Here is an 11797-nt window from a genome sequence, read left to right on the forward strand (position 1 = left end):
AGAAGGATGACTAGTGCATCATTAGGTTGCACCCTAACAAGAATTTCCCGCATGCAAAATCATCAATGAGTGTGGTTTATTCTGTTTCTTGGCCATATCAAAGCTCATAAATATGGGACCAAAAAAACTTTTTGCCAAAAAGATACGTTTTCAAAGAACACCATAAAAGCACCGAAGCAAACAATCATCTCCAATACCTTGAGAGCTCTAAAAGAAGAAAGAGATGTTAACTTCTTTACATAAAAAGAGAAAATTTATTACAATTCTATCTCTACTTCTTTATTTTGAAGTGATTTTTGCGTGCATTGTTTCTTTTTTGGTCTTTTGGGGTGTTACGTGGCAATAGTAAGAGCTGGTTAGTTGCAACAGAAGAGTTATAACTCTATTAATCAGTTAAAAAAGAGCAAAAATGAGAGAAAGAATATAAGTATCCCACATGTTCTCATTCGAAGGTGTGGAATATGAAATTACTACAATTATATAAAAGCCATTTTTGGAAAATTTACAAATGGAGTGCACATATTATGGATATTTTTTCACAAATAATTATCTTAACTAATTTTTTTAAATATCTTAAAATTAGACATGTAGTTCTTACATTTGATGCAGGATAGAGTACTAAGAAGGTCGGGATATTAAAATAAACATTGAAAAGATTTGGGATATTAGAGCTTCCAAAATATGTACTCCTCCGTCCTCCAAAATATTAAAAATGCACCTGCTCATCCCCCCGATCTGCAGTTTTATAATTACCAGCATTTTCCTCGAAATTTTGCGGTTTCGTTTTTTCGTACAGAAAATTTCTGATAGCTAGCTTCTTGTTCTTGTTGTGTTGAATCTCACCGTCTCACCGTTATCTAGCGAGCTGCTTTTACTTGTAGATCTATTGAAACATAGACGCGTGAGATCTAAGAACTATATTTACCATGAACATCTATCTTTTTAAGTAAAATCTAATTGATGAAAAAAATAATTAAGAGGTTGGCCGTGTTATATGAGGAGTATTAGAAAGAGGCGAGACATTAGAAACTCCAAAATATGTATACATGTTGTGTAATTCTAAAAAATTTCATTATATTGAGTTACTCCTCTGGTCCTTAATATAAAACCTATTTAACTAATTTGATTAGATTAAGAAAGTTAGGTAAGGTAGTTAATTATAAAAAATATGACATGTTTTTCCTAAAACGCCATAATCATCTTCTTTAATATCCTTTCTCCCTCTTCTACTTAACTATGTTTGAGAGAATATCCATAGGGATAATTTGAGAAAAATTGATAAATATGAGAAATAGGTTTTATATTTAAGACCAAAATTATTTCAACAATTAGATCATATATTTAGGATTAGAGGAATATTAATAACTCCTCCTTATCCTGTGTAAGACCTTGTATATATAGGTTACTTTTTTTGGTCCTAAATTTAATAGTTTAATCTATTTTGTTTTCTAAATTTATAATTATTTTTCTAAACTCTCTTCTATTGATTACATAAATTAAAAGGGTTTCTATTGAGGAGCAGATTCTGATGTTAAAAACTAAAATAAGTTCTTTAAGAAAATTTTAATATATTGCATATAAATATCTAGCTTAACTAATTTTTTTAATATTTATAATTATTATTTTACTGACCAGATTATGGAGTATTTGTTAATTTGGAGGCTATGATGCGGTGCGCATAAACGCACGCTATGACTGCCACAACAGCAAAAGCTTGGAACTTTCATGGTAAAAGAAAAAGCGAAGAAATTACTTAAAGCACAGCAACCTTTCGTACAAGTTCAAAGTTGTTCGAAACATCAAATAAATAAGTAAAGTTGTTGGGTGGACTTAGTTGTCCCGCAGCTTCGTCCCACTTTGGAAATATTTAAGAAGAGAAAAAGAAGGGGAAAGAGAAAAGTCACAAACGCGGGATGACTTGACGGGTTGACTAGGAAGGCTGAAACAAGACATAAATATGTGAGGGATCGAGACATTTGTTGATCTCTGTATCTGAACAGCTTGTTTGAAGAGAAATCAATTCTGATATTATTGAGGAGACTGACACTAAAAGAGTGATATTATTGGGGAAAATGCATGCTGCAGCGGCGTCCCGCAAGCTTCAATATTCCTCAAATCACTTAATAAAAATTGCAAAAGAAGGATTCAGCCTTACTTCGCTGTACGACTCTCTTCCCCAATAGCCCTTTTACCTGATCATTCTTTCAACGTCTTTTATAACTACTTGAAGAGACGTCCTCTTTTTCGTTACTTTCGAAGTGAACACGGGTCAAATAATTATTTGGATAATCATGACTTAGCTGTTCACTTTGAGGAGTGCTAATGATGATATTAATCATCAGTTAAATTTCTCAGGTCATAAAATTATTAATCTAAATCAATCTCATTGATTTTTTTTATTGCATATTAATATTGTGTTTTTATGAAATATTAATTTTTCCGTCTTTTTAATATGTAATTCGAGGAGGGCCTCCGCACAACTTTACAACATAAAAATTGTTAATCTTATTTTGGCTTCACAATAACCGCACCGATTGTGTGTGTTACTCTCTATGTGATGTGAGTATAATAACTAGCGTGACAAACAATTTCCTAATAAGCAATTTTATTATAAGAAAATAGAATGATTACTTATGAATTAACTCAACTTGTAAGTGTTAAAATGTTATAATATTGAAATTGTAAACTACATTAAAATAAAATATATTTGTTTGACCAGACACTAGTGAATCATTCCAAGTTGATCAACATGGTTAATAGGCACTGTGGCCATTTACACTTTTTTTTGTCAAAATAAAAAATCTATTTATACTTGGTTTTCTTACATGAGATCTAGTGGTAATTTTCCCTTCACATTATGTGACATTAAATTTGTTCTTTTTTTAAAAAAACTGTGATTCATAGAGCACTTCCTCACAACTTTAGAAAATACTCTAAAAATTATTAATCTTAATGTTGCTTTTCAATAATTGTTCTATTGTTGGTTAGTTTCCGAGTGTATATTGTATAACTTACTTATAAATAAGTGGAGAAATAATTTTCCATTTTAAAGCAATTTTCTGGGAATTATTTATTATTGACCATATATAGAGTATCCTCTAACTTGTACTAAAAAGACATGTATAGTCTGATTGCATAAAATAGATTTCACTAAATTAAACCATAATAAAAAGTGTTACAATAGCTCATACTATCTTTAGTCCTTAATATAAAAGCTAATTTGATTTTTAATTTAGTTCGAAACATAAAACCCCAAGTCACTGTATCATCCCACATAATAGAATTGCTATTCAGTATGAATGTAATGGATAACTAGGCCTCAGTTGGACAGATTGCTTATGGAAATATATGTTGTCCATGGAAGATAAATGCATTAAGAACAGAGAAGATTTGAAACTAAAACCTGCTGTAAACTACCAATCCTCACCATTACACTAAATTGTTGCCTTTTGAGGAGAAAAATGAAATTCCTCAATAAACAATATAATGTTGGTTAAATGAGTACAAATATATTATGACAAGTTACTGCACAACATTTGATGTCATTATCTACCTTCCAAGCATATGATTATGCTGTCCCAGCAAATGATCTGCGTGACTTTAATCCGAACAAATCTCCAAAAGGTTTAGGAACCATAGGTGGAAGATTCATGGACTCAGGAGCTATGAAGTTTACAATATTTTCATGAACATTATACCTTTAATGCCACATTACACAATATAAACAGCAAATTAGTCAAAAAGTCTATTTTCAATTCAGGAGAATTTAGCAATATATATGTATATACATGTGACAAAAAGTGATGGCATGAAACAAGAAAATGCCATCTTCATCAACTAACCTTATCTTGAGACTTTTTGAGGCATGACGATCGACAATTTTCCTTTTCTTTTGCTGCGTCTTCTTCAAAGCATAAAGCACTTTCTCTGTATGATTCATAATAGCAGAAAATAAGAACGTGGCTTTCGCTTGCATGGCATAAGGTTAACACTATGATTTCCAGAAAAGCAACTCGTGCTAATTCTAGGCTCAAAAAATTTGATCAAAACTATTTAGATGGAAAAAAAATAAATCACTACTAACTCTGCAATCTTTCTAGGAAACATTTCATGCTAAATACCAATTGTCATTCGCCCATAATTGCTAAAATACATTATAAGTTAAACAAAAGAGGATGTCTTGACCAGTCTAATATTCCAACAACACCATCAGAAATAAAAACATGAATACATAAAAATGCCTGTTTAGCCAAACACAAGACAATTATTGCTTACCAGATGATGTAGGATCGACTACCTCGAAAAACTCTTTTCGTAATTGCTGATAAATTTAGAGTCATCTAGAAGTTCGGGATCGCCACCAATATGAGTTTCTTGAACAAATTCGAATTCAAATCTGTCCCATTGGAAATAAATATTGATCAATGTTGCAAATAGAACAGGTGAAAAGGACATTAAAATAACAATCAATAACAAAATGCCAAGCGTTAGGAGTATGAAGACTTAAAATCCATGATCAAAACACTTGAACGGCCTCCTTTAAAAATGTTACATAGTACATACCAAAATGACTTTGCTTTTGTCTGCACGATTCAACGTGGAGAAAAACATAAAGGTTCTGTTTTAACTCAATCAACCATGAATTTGACTAACCCCTTCTTTAGAGTTATCCTTGGTCTGAAGAATCTAAAGACAATGCCAGTGACAGTGCATGCAGAAATGAGAAAAAAAAAAGTTGGTGGTTATTAAACATATTCTTGATGTCAGCATACATAAACTAAAAGGCACCCAAAAATTATAAAAGAACCAAAAAAGTGTGAATGGGTCTGGCTTTATGACTGTGAGAAAACTATAAACTGAATCATGTTTCAAAAACAAAAAAGACAACACTGACTTACATTCCAAAATATACTAACAGCAAATGTTCTGAACCTCATTTGCTTGATCATTCTACTGGAATCCCTCATATAAGCAGCAACTTGGTGTCTTATATCTTGTGATGGATATGTCGAGAGTAAAATAGCTTGCCTATCGCACAATAGAATCCTCAATGAAGTTACAAAGCTAGAACTGATTAAAAGCCTATAATTTGCATTTAAAGGCAGTAGCACCAGTTTTCATTTGTGTCATCCTCTGCCATTTGTTGATCGACCTATCTCTGAAAGGTGCCAATCTACAAAATGCAATAATGAATAGCATCAATAAGGTCATAGGGTCTATCTAATCAATTTTATGTACATAAGTATAAGAAATTTAAAATGTCAAAAGGCACAGCTGGAAGTCAAAAACTTGAGTTGTTAAGTGAAGACCAATAGTAGGCTTTATTAATGTTCCTAACACGTCCCCTAACACAAAAGCCCTTGGGCTATAAGTTCGAAAACTAGAAAAAGCAAAAGATCACATTATTTTCTTCTGAAATTTAATTTGAAGTAGATCGCTTCATCAATCCAAAAGGTCCAGATAGTAGTGAAGATCCATAATTTAGGGGTGCTCACAAGTTGGGTCAGTTTTGTGTGCTGTGTTTTTTTTTTTTTTCCCTTTGTGTTTTTTGTGGGACGGGTGCTTAGCAAGACAGAAAGTAAGAAAAAATGTACACCAAATACATAACAAGGTAAGTTTCAAATATTACTGCCACAGGTAGGGTTCAACTGAAAAAATTTAGAATCCTGAATGACGATGTGCTGTGAGGAAATGAATGTCCAGCAAAATAAGAGCGCGCCAAGAAGATGATGATGAAAATACCTCTTATGCATCTGAGAAATCTGTGACCACTCTTCATCAAAATTGTCATCTAAATTCTTCAAAATGTCTGAATATTTTGGTTAGAAGATAAACCAAGCTCATGTCAGTTCAGAACACAATTCAAGCATATATGCAACAGAATGGAAGCTATACCACATCCCAAAAGAATAAAAATAAAAATCCTTTAAACAACATACACAGACAAGAGACAAGGCATCTATTTCCATTAGCGCAAAATATTGCCCTTTCACTTTAGCAATCAACATAGAAGGATATGCTAACGTTGTAGTTAAATTACGGGGCAATAAATGGATTCTGGGCAAGCAGGGCCTAATATAAGGAGAAAATTATCAGTGCATAAGAAAATTAGAGAGGTAAAGATGTAATATTATAGATAAGTATAGTTTCTGTTGGCATGAAACATAAGGGAACAGTTCTACATGTTCTTCTATATCTATACCTCTTGCAGTTCTGATGTAGAATCTAACGTCTCCTTGGAGGAGGTCATAAGATCTTAATACGTTGCACTAACACCCTCATCAGAACCATACAATGAAGACCCGATTGGCTCCTGCAGAAAGTTGATCTCTTTGGCACAGAATTCTTATGTGATAAATAGAAAGTCATAGTAAACTTCAAAGTGCACTAGGAAAATACCTGGGGTAACATATTCGAACTTGAGGATGGCTTCTGAAGTAAGGCTCTAAGTTCAAGGATCTTGTACCAGAGTGCCTTCAAGTAAAACAAAAATAATATGATTACAACTAAGCGAAGGAGGGAAAACGTCCATTGAACTGTATACATATTATGGTAATGACTACAATTGAAAGCACCTGGTGGGGAAAAAGAAGAAGCAATTATGATGCTTCAAATTCTTTAAAGTATCTCTAATGGTAGTAAAAGAATCTTGCATGCATCAGAATTTATACACTCCTAAAGACAAAACAAGAACAACAAAAAGCTTTCATCATGACCAAAGTCTAATATAGAGATCGCCGTTGCTTACAAGGATAACTAATGCATCATCAGGTTGCACCCTAACAAGAATTTCTCACATGCAAAATCATCAACGAGTGTGATTTACTCTGTTTCTTGTTTATATCAAAGCTCATAAATATGCGACAACCCCAAAAAATTTTTTTTTTGCCAAAAAGATACATTTTCAAGGGACACCATAAAAGCACCAAAGCAAACAATCATCCCCAATACCTTGAGAGCTCTCAAAGAAGAAAGAGATGTTAACTTCTTTACACAAAAAAAGAAAATTTAGTACAATTCTATCTCTACTTCTTTGTTTTGAAATGATTTTTGTGGGCATTGTTTCTTTTTTGTTCTTTTGGGGTGTTACGTGGGAATAGTAATAGCTGTTTAGTTGTAACAGAAGAGTTATAACTCTATTAGTCAGCTAGAACAGAGCAAAAATGAGAGAGACAATATAAGTATCCCACATGTTCTCATTCGAAGGTGTGGAATATGAAATTACTACAATTATATGAAAGCTATTTTTTGAGAATTTACATATTGGGTGCACATACTATGAATACTTTTTTCACAAATAATTATCTTAACTAATTTTTTTAATCTTTTAAAATTAGATGTGTAGTTCTTAGATTTAATACGTGACAGAGTAATAAGAAGGTTGGGGTATTACAATAAACACTGGAAAGAGGGGGGGATATTAGAGCCTCCAAAATATGTACTCCTCCGGTCCTCCAAAATAGTAAAAATCCCCTTGCTCATCCCATCGATCTCCAGTTTTATAATTACCAGCATTTTCTTGGAACTTTGACGGTTTTGTTTTTTCGTACAGAAAAATTATGCTAGCTCGCTTCTCCTTCTTGGTGTGTTGAATCTCACTGTCTTACCGTTATCTAGCTAGCTACTTTCACTTGTAGATCTATTGAAGCATAGACGCGTGAGATCTAATAACTATATTTACCACGAGCATCTATCATTTTATGTAAAATATAATTGATAAAAAAATAATTAAGAGGTCGGGGTATTATATGAGGAGTATTAGAAAGAGGTGAGACATTAGAAACTCGAAAATATTTATGGTGTAATCCTAAAAAGTTTCATTATATTAAGTTATTATTGACTCCTCCTCATCTTATGTAAGACCTTGTATATACAGGTGTTACTTAATTTAATAACTTAATCTATTTTGTTTTTCAAATTTATTGTTATTTGTCCAAACTCTCTCCTATTGATTACATAAATTAAAAGGGTTTCTATTGAGGAGTAGATTCTAATGTAAATAACTAAAATAAGTTATTTAAGAAGATTCTAAGACATTATATGCAAATAAGTCACTTACCTATTTTTTTAATATTTATAATTAGTCTTCTGCTGACCAGATTAGGGAGAATTTGTTAATTTGGAGGCTACGATGCGGTGCGCATAAAGCATGCTGTGACTGCGACAACAGCAAAAGCTTGGGAATTTCCTGCTAAAAGAAAAAGTGAAGAAATTGATTAAAGCACAGCGACCGTTGTGCAAGTTCAAAGTTGTTGATAAGAAACTTCAAATACATAAGTAAAGTTGTTAGGTGGACTTAATTGTCCCGCAGCTTCGTCCAACTTTGGAAATATTTAAGAAGAGAAAAAGAAGGGGAAAGAGAAAAGCGACAAGCGCGGGATGACTTTACTGGTTGACCAGGAAGGCTGAAGCAAGACATAAAGATGTTAGGGATCGAGGCATTTGTTGATCTCTGTATCTGAACAACTTGTTTGAAGAGAAAGCAAGTCTGATCTGCAAATTCTGAAGGTGCCATTTTTGAGGCCGACCTTAGCTTGGGAGCTGTTTCTTTTGCTTCCCTCCACATCCGGGTTATTTCTTCTCTTTTACTCTCTTTATCCCATGAATCCATCATCCTTCTGTTCTGCCTGCAAAAGATTTGTTGTTTTAATTCTTCTCCTAGTGCTGTTGATTCAATCTCCCCCTTAGCTCCCTTACTGTTGTAGATCTAATAAACTTACGGCTTGTTTGGAGCTCCGTTGAAAATGGACTTCTAAACAAGTTTACATAAATCGAGATAAAATTTTTCTCACATATTTATCTCGTATTTCGTAAATCATGTTTGAAAAGCTATTTATAAGTCAATCCAAATAAAGTTCTTAAACATATGAATTTCTTTTATACGTCAACTTCTGAAAAAACAAAGTCCTAAAACCTTCAAAGATATGGACGCACTTGATCTGTTGATTAAGGTCTTCGTTTATTTATTCATATTTTTCTTAATGAAGTAAACGACTGTTTTATTTATTTTATTTGAAAAAGTGAAGTGCTTCTTTCGTTCACCTTAATCACTCCCCATTTCGTTGTTGTGCGTGAAAAAGGCAACCAACAGGTATTCTTTTTTCTCATGATCCATTTGCTTGATCCCACCGATCTCCAGTATTTTCCTGAAATTTCTACGGTTTTGTTTTTCTTTTTCTCACAGAAAAGAAACAAAAAATATCAATATCTATCAATTTATTCAGTCCAATTTCTTTTGAAAGAAAAAACCATTAACACAGGCCTGGTTAATACGCCTTCAACACATGTACTTTTACTCACCATAGCTCTGCTTTTTTTTAGAATAAATTAAGTTCCTGGTAAAGGGGGAAAAAAAGCATCAAATAAATCAGTGAAGTTGTTGGGTGGCCTTGACTAGTAACTAGTAAGTTGGCCCCATGATGAATTCTTTCTTTCGCACTATTATTCCATCCATAAATATATGCTCTTCATTTCAGCATCAATCGTTACTCTCCATCACGTTGCTATATATTGATCGTTCCGCAACCTGTTCCCACTTGCTAAATAGTTTTGTTTGAACTTTCTTTCACGTTAATCAAGAGTCAAACTATCAACACGAGCTTCTCGGAAACTGGAAAAAGAGCCTCTGAAACATAGAGATAAATACATGTGAGCGAGGTATTTGTTGATCTCTGAATCTGAACTGAAGAGCTTGTTTCAAGAGAAAGCAAGTCTGCAAGTTCTGAAGCTACCATTTTGTGAGAGCTATTTCTTTGGCTTCCCTCCATATCCATCCAGGTTCATTTCTTCTCTTTCATTTGCTTTGTCCCATGGATCCATTGCTCCTTCTGCTGTTTTTCCTGCATTTTTCCCCGGAATTTTCACAGACAAATTTTGCATAAGATTTTCTGTTTTTTTCTCCTTGTGCTAGCTGTTGATCATATTCAATCTCCTCCTTAGCCACCTTGCTGTCGTAGGTCTAATAAAACTTCAACATGTGGGATTTCTTATGCTTCAACTTCTGAAAAAAAAAAAAATGTCCCAAAAGCGTTATGGGTGGACTTGATCTATTTATTAAAGTCTTCATTTATTTTATTCAAATTTTTTTTAATGAAGTAAACAGCCCATTTATTTGTTTTATAAAAAAGCAAAGTGCTTGTTCTTCCTTTCACCTTAATCACCCCCCATTTAGACAGTACGGGTGAAAAGGCATCGGTATAAATGAACAGGGCGTATTCTCTTTTCCCATGATCGACTTGCTCGGTACAGTTTTGTTTTTCACAGAAAACTAACAAACATAAATATATCAATTTATTCAGTCCAACTTCTTCTGACAAAATAAAGAAATTAACACACGGCCTGATACGCCTTCAACACGTGTACTTTTACTCAGTGTATATAGCTTCTTTTAGAATAAATTAAGTTGTTGGGTGCACTTGACTAGTAAATTAAGCCTGTGATGAATTCTTTCTTTCGCGTTATTCCATCCATAAAGACAGGTTCTGCATTTTAGCATCAATCGTTCCGAAAAATGTTCCCACTTCCTAAATATGTTTGTTTGATGTTTTTATCACGTTAATCAAGAGCCAAACCATGGCACCTCCTGAGAAGTTAAAGCCAAAAAATATTACTTTATCACGTTAGTTCCGGGTTGGTAAAAAGTTTCAGGTCATAGCAAGAGATTCCAGTCACATGGAGGCAACCTTTACTTTAACGCTCATAGAAGCTGTATTGATTTTGCTGTCTATCGCAATTTCTAAAGCTATCACATTAATCTCTCCACTTGATCATAGGTAACATCTTTAAATGTTCACTTTATGGTTTGCTCATAGCCCAATATTTATTATGCATGATTTTTTCCATCTCTAGTCGTAAAGATGCTGTTGATTCAATTCCCTCGGTTTCTTCTCCTCCTCATATCATTGTTGCTCCTCCTGCAATCAAGTATGACGTTTTTCGTAGCTTCAGAGGGGAAGACACTCGTCACACTTTCTCTAGTTATCTCTATGAAGCACTTCGCCAAGCGGGCATTCATACTTTTATGGATGAGAAGATCGAAAAAGGAGATCATATCTCACCGATCCTTCTGAAAACAATAGAGAAATCAGAGATATCTTTGATCATTTTCTCCAAAGATTATGCTTCTTCAACATGGTGTATGGATGAGCTCGTTCACATTATGAAATGTAAGGATGAGTACGGAAGGCTTGTCGTCCCAATTTTCTACAACATTGATCCATCAAATATTCGGAAACAGAATGGGAGATTTGGACACGGATTTACTAAGCTCAAGCAGAGATTTAAGCACGACCAAAAAAGAGTGCAGGAGTGGGAAAATGCTTTGATGAAATCAGCAAATCTATCTGGGTGGGATTCAAAGAATTTCAGGTAGCTTTTGTTCTGCTCATGATGCTCTTATATTTTCTTTCTTAAATTTGGGCATTAAACATAACCATTACTTTAATTTATATTTATGCTAGGCCTGAATCCGAACTTGTCAAAAAGATAGTCAAAGATGTTTTGAGCAAATTGAAGCGCAAATCATCCATTCACATGGAAGGCTTAGTTGCGATCAATCATCAGATTCAGAAAGTTGAAGAGTTAGTAAGTGAAGCTCGCATCGTGGGAATATGGGGTATGGGTGGTATTGGCAAGACCACTCTTGCTAGGGCCGTATTTGACAGATTGGAGCCAGAGTTTGAAGTTCTCTGCTTTGCTAAAGATGTGAGACAACAGCTGGCGGAAAGGAATGGATTGGATGAATTGCAAAAAAAATGCCTTAAAGAACTATTAAAAGATGACGATATTGATGCTTACG

At 33.7% G+C, this 11797-nt stretch overlaps 1 pseudogene; it reads right to left on the reverse strand.

Annotated features, from left to right (window-relative positions):
- Positions 1 to 3464: 3464 nt before the first annotated feature.
- LOC114719342 (protein BFR2-like) lies at positions 3465 to 9734 on the reverse strand (annotated as a pseudogene).
- Positions 9735 to 11797: the final 2063 nt, after the last annotated feature.

Source organism: Neltuma alba, unplaced genomic scaffold (genome assembly GCF_004799145.2).
Source record: "Neltuma alba isolate B1F8T4 unplaced genomic scaffold, ASM479914v2 tig00011913_pilon, whole genome shotgun sequence".
Taxonomy (NCBI): domain Eukaryota; kingdom Viridiplantae; phylum Streptophyta; class Magnoliopsida; order Fabales; family Fabaceae; genus Neltuma; species Neltuma alba.